Source organism: Mixophyes fleayi, chromosome 1 (genome assembly GCF_038048845.1).
Source record: "Mixophyes fleayi isolate aMixFle1 chromosome 1, aMixFle1.hap1, whole genome shotgun sequence".
In the NCBI taxonomy this organism is placed as follows: domain Eukaryota; kingdom Metazoa; phylum Chordata; class Amphibia; order Anura; family Limnodynastidae; genus Mixophyes; species Mixophyes fleayi.
Window position 1 is genome coordinate 59,888,089 of NC_134402.1, and position 5,465 is coordinate 59,893,553.

At 38.0% G+C, this 5,465-nt stretch overlaps 1 pseudogene; it reads left to right on the top strand.

Moving 5' to 3' along the window:
- Window positions 1-3,607: 3,607 nt before the first annotated feature.
- On the top strand, window positions 3,608-4,178 carry LOC142098563 (structural maintenance of chromosomes flexible hinge domain-containing protein 1 pseudogene; annotated as a pseudogene).
- Window positions 4,179-5,465: the final 1,287 nt, after the last annotated feature.

Consider the following 5,465-nt stretch of genomic DNA (forward strand, 5'->3'; position numbering starts at 1 on the left):
CGCACAGGGCTGTATTAACCCAGCCATCCTTGGCTGATTAATTATGCTGCAGTGTATTCATTAGTGCAGCTGGGCGCACTAGATCCTATTGGCCCCACTATTATTATTAATCAGTCAGGTCCTGGGAATACTATCAGGGCTTTGCCCTGATTGGCTGTTAGCACTATTTAAGGCAGTGAGGACTGGGCCTCACTGCTGGTTATAGCATCCTGTTTTCAGTACTGCTGCCTGCTACTTTGTCCCTGTGTTTGGTGTTTAACCTAAGATTATTTTCCCGTGTATGACCATTGCCTGTTCCTGGACACTGAACCTGTGCTTCTGACCCTGATCTATTGCCTGAACCCGGATTCTGATTCTCTGGTAGTGACCCTGATCTTTCACCTGTCCCTGGATCCGGAACCTGTGCCTGTGACCCCGGACCTTGGTTTGTTCTCTGGATACGTTGTCTACTGCCGGCCCCGATTCTGGCCTGGACCCCACGCTGCTGTCTGCCAGAACACTCTATTCCTGGGTTCTCCTTAGCCGGTACACATCTCTCAACCCTCTGTTTGTCTGCAGCCAAGTCTGTCCCCACCACTAGGGGCAACAGTGAACACCAGACTTCAGAGCAGACTCCGGGTTTTGCTGTGCCGGCTGGAGGGGTTCCTAACAGCAGGAGTCTTCTTTAGCACACATGCCTTTATCCTGATCCACAAGTTTATATGCCTTGGGCTTTCCTGTGCAATAAAATGTTTGTATTATTCTTGGTACCAAATCTGGCTTGTCCTGTACTACCCTCAATCTCCAATTGTTCTAAGGCTATTATTCTTTTAATATGACCTGCAGTTATTTTTTTGTGAGTAGATGTTAGATGTGGTCTCATTACAGCAGAATCCAAATCCCCTTGCAGGGTACTGTGGTGATAATTACTGGGGGCCATTGAACTCTACACCCAAAAGTAAACAGTATGAATCACCATGGGCAATCACCATCCAAACCCCAACATTTCTCTAGGGGTATTCAGTGTGTTATTGGTGTCTAAGACCCCATACTATTCTTGCTCAGTTGATAGTACAAGCTTGCGCTATCAACTGGTTGGTTAATTGACTTCTGACAAAAATGACCCTAGTGTGTATGTGTGTGGTAGGGAATTAGACATAAGCTCCTGTGAGCTAGGGACTGATGGGAATGATCACATATTCTCAGTACAGCGCTGTGTAATATGATTGATAATAATACACTGTGAATCAGAATTGATATAACCATTTAAAGTCTGCAATGAAAACTGTATCGTACATCCTGTGCACACACTCTTTTTAACTTATTAATGTTGGATCTTTTCAGTAGAACTGTATTCTTTAAATAGTATTTGTGGACCTTAAAGGGGTTTAGGGGTATATTTATGAACCTCTTAAATAATCAGTGTGGACTTTTTGCTTGACTTTGCCAGAACTACTTATGACTATGTTAAAAAAAAAAACATTGTAAAGCTCTTTACTCTGGTATAAGAATAATACTGCCACTGAAAGCAATGGTTTTCTCCATGTTTAACATGTAATTTGTTGTAAAATTTTGACCCTGATTTTTGGTGAAAAATAAATATTTTAAGTGAAAAAATGCTTGGAAAACCACCTAAAAGTTTTATAAATACCCTTAAATTTCTCAACAATAGTAAAATGTGGGAATAGCCAAAGCTTTTAAGAATTCTTGACTGTTCTCAGTGACCAGACTGAAAAGGAATGTATGAATAACTGAACAAATAGGAGAAGCAACATAAGAAGACGTTCCTGTAAACCCTATTGGCAATAGAGAATGTGAGTAAATATTTAATCAGATAAGGACATTGCTATGAAACAATAAAAAGCAATTTTCTTCACTCTGTTTTATCAAAGTACAAACATATGTTGTGCAATGTTCTACCAATTATTATTTTTTAATTGAATTGAACCAAACCATAGAAATGCATTGTTTCCTCAATGTTTCCTCTTGTCTTTCCAATTATAAGCATTGCTTCATATTACTAGCTGTATATATTATGTGTCATTATAGTTGTTTACCTGAGAGGCACAACAAAGCTGCAGAACACTAGACAGCATAACAAATCATACATAAAACAAATCATACATAAAAACAGAACATGAACATCCAAGGTTGAAGGAGAAGGTGCTGACAAGAGACAGCGGGTAAAGAGGGCTCTGCTTGGGGGAGCTTACAATCTAGGGGTAGAACATACTTTCCAACTCTCCCGTAATGTCCAGGAATTCCGGGTAGGACTCCCAGGAAAGTGGAACATCCTCCTGCATCTTCAAGTGGGCAGTATTTGGAGCCTCCATGATGTGATTCACTGGGAATAGCGGCATTATGGCCAGCCCCCACGGTAAAAGGACAGATGCATTTGCATCATTGTGTTGCAGGGAAGGGGCCAAAATAATGCAATTCGCCAAGCCCCGGCCCCACATGCCCACCTGTCCCTCGGATCTCCCAGAGGTCAACATTTAAAAGTTGGTAAGTGTGAGGTAGAAGTTAATATCAAATTGATTAAAAAGTATGTTGTTTCCTACTGTGTGAGTTCAAGGATCACTGGTACAAAATTTGCACAAACCCTTTGCACAGATTTAGAAAATATGTAAATGACATGGAGCAATATAGGGTTTGGCAGGATATGACACAACATTATATTGTATTTATAGCAGTTGCCACACCTTTTATTAATATTATATATTATCTATTATTATAAATATAATATAAAACTTCAGAATATTTGCTAAAGTTCATGGTAGCGATGGTCATGCCCATTTCACCTTCCCCCTCACATATAAAATATTTAAAACATAGGAATGATGTTAGACTTGTTAGCCCTAACCAGTCAATAAAGCATACAATAAAATAAAACTTTTCTATTCTATTTGTCCTTACCCATTTGCGTCAATACATTGGCATGCATTTGTGTTACAGACCACTTTTTGGAAAACTTAATTTACCATTTCAGTGTGTACAATGCACTTGAAAAAGTCTAAGGGATTGTATAGTAAACATACCCACCTGGGTTTAACACAAGTGGTTTAGTCAGTGTTATGCTGTATTTTTCCAGTCACATCAATAGAGTTTTGCGCTACAAGTTGAAACTCCAGATGTGCCACATGAATGAACCATTGAAGTGAATGGATGACTGGCTATGAGAGAGTTCCCCAGTATTGTTATTTCCCTGCTCCCCCCTCCCTACATCAATAGAAATGCAATATCTCTATTGATGTGTGATAAAAGCAAGAGGTCCCCAGACTCCATTCTCAACCAGCCAACCACATGAGAAACTGCTTGTGATTGGCTGTGTGACTAAGTTGGGTCACACACTCAGTTAACTGTCATTTTGTAGCTGGGCTCTGAGTGGAGCAGTTCATTTTTCCATTTGCATTTTTTAAAAAACATTCCTATGGATTAGGACAAGAAGTTAATTAAGGACATTGCCTGTGGATTGCAAAAAGAATTTCCCTGTATTACAAATGTTTCCAACTCCCTTTGGGTTCCAAGAAGATCCCCGTGGATACAAGGAGGTATTTTTTATTAATAAATTGGTGAACAAATATTTGGGGAGTTACAGTTGCTCCTGATTGTAAACACATGTTATAGCATGCATATAGAAGATGACAATGCAGCAAAAATAATCTCACAGCACTTAGCTAGCGACATGAACTGCATGGTGAGAGTGACCACAGGTGTTGCCTGGCGCATTTATAATGAGACACTGGGTCGCCAACAGATCGTACCATTGGATTCCATTCATTTGAGGATTCTGCAAATCTGGGGAAAGCCTTTACCACACCAACGAAATGAAAAGAGCTGCTTTCAGGCTAGAGGTAATCCAGTATGTGCCAGAGATCTCCTGGTATTTCCAGAGAACAATGAGCTGCCATATTTTGGATTGCTTTTAGGAGACACCATCATTCTGGATAGATGCAACTAATGCATATTGAAAGCAAATGGTCGAGTCCTCTTTCTTCCCAATATTGCTGACCAGGGATGGAGGCAGAATCCTCAGCAATGAAAAGTTTGTTGGGTTTCAGAATACAGCTCCCACTCTTGACCAACTTAAAGAATATTCCATAATTTTTGCCGAAATAGATCTGTTACAGCAGTATTATGCAGCAGTTTCTATATCTGAAGATCTTGAGAAACACATGAAAACCTTCAAATCTCTGTAAAAGAGGTTGATAAAAAAACTGGGTATGACTCCAAAAAATCCAGAGAGAGGATTCGAAGATGTGTGATTGTCCAATTCCATCTAAACATGCAAAAAGAGAGCACAAAGAGAACATCCAGAAGCCTCAAAAAGTTAAGAAGCTAGTTTACAGGAGAAGTCAGGTGTATCACCGCATAGGACAGAACAACAAAATAAAACCTGGTTCAGTTTCAAATTTTCATTGTTTCTGTATTTCTGTATTATGTTGTGTATATAAACAGACTAGAATTCATTAATGGATCAATTCACAAACATATTTTTCTTTTTGAAAGGTAAACATTGAGTCTATGTTGTAATTTTAAGTGCCTGCCAAACTTATACGTTAACATTACCTGCAGCTGAATACTATCCTCTTCCTAGGGATTGCATGCAGTCCTCTACAAACATACTAGCACATATCAAAGCATCATCCACACCAGTCATTTCAATCATACTCTGTCAGGTAGATAATAGTTAGATGTAAATTTAAATAAATACAAGTCCATAAAGGTGGTCTAATTCTTCATACTGGATTACAAACACATTTTATTGTAGCCATCATTTTAAAGGAGGGTGGGAAACCCCTTGAAAGTTTGATTCTAATTTTTTATAATGAGCACATTAATTCCTGCTTTACTCTTTTACAATTTTTAAAATTATTTTGTAGAAATTAGTTTTTACTAAGATTTAATTGTTTTACTACAGTACTTAATACTGTTCTGTCAAAAATACTCATGTTAAGCCTGATTCATTAAGGCAAGCTAAAAGAACATTAATTGTGCTTTTTTTTAAATGCACAGAAATCTGAAGAAATGTCTCTTGTTGAATACGGGTTTAGGTAAGCTCTGGTCTGCCAGACAACACACTGCTGGATATGTCCCATACATATGTATAATATAAAGTATTGTGAGAGGATAAAACAATGTATAGTTATTAAAGGTAAAAATATATGTGTGAAATACCTTAAAAGGCTATAACTACAGATATGAAAACTATGCCCTTGACATAAGAGTGAAGAAAAAACCTTAAATACTGATTCATTAAGGATCTTAAATGAAGAGGAACCTTATTTCAGTCTCCTGGACAAACCTATGTTACAATGGAAGGGGTGCAAATTAGTATTCTGTTTTTCACATAAGTTAAATACTGGCTGTTTTTTCATGTAGCACACACATATCAACTTTAAATTTCAGTGTAGAAATAAGCTATCAGTGTACTACATGAAAAAACATCCAGTATTTAACTTATGTGCAAAACAGAAATCTAGTTT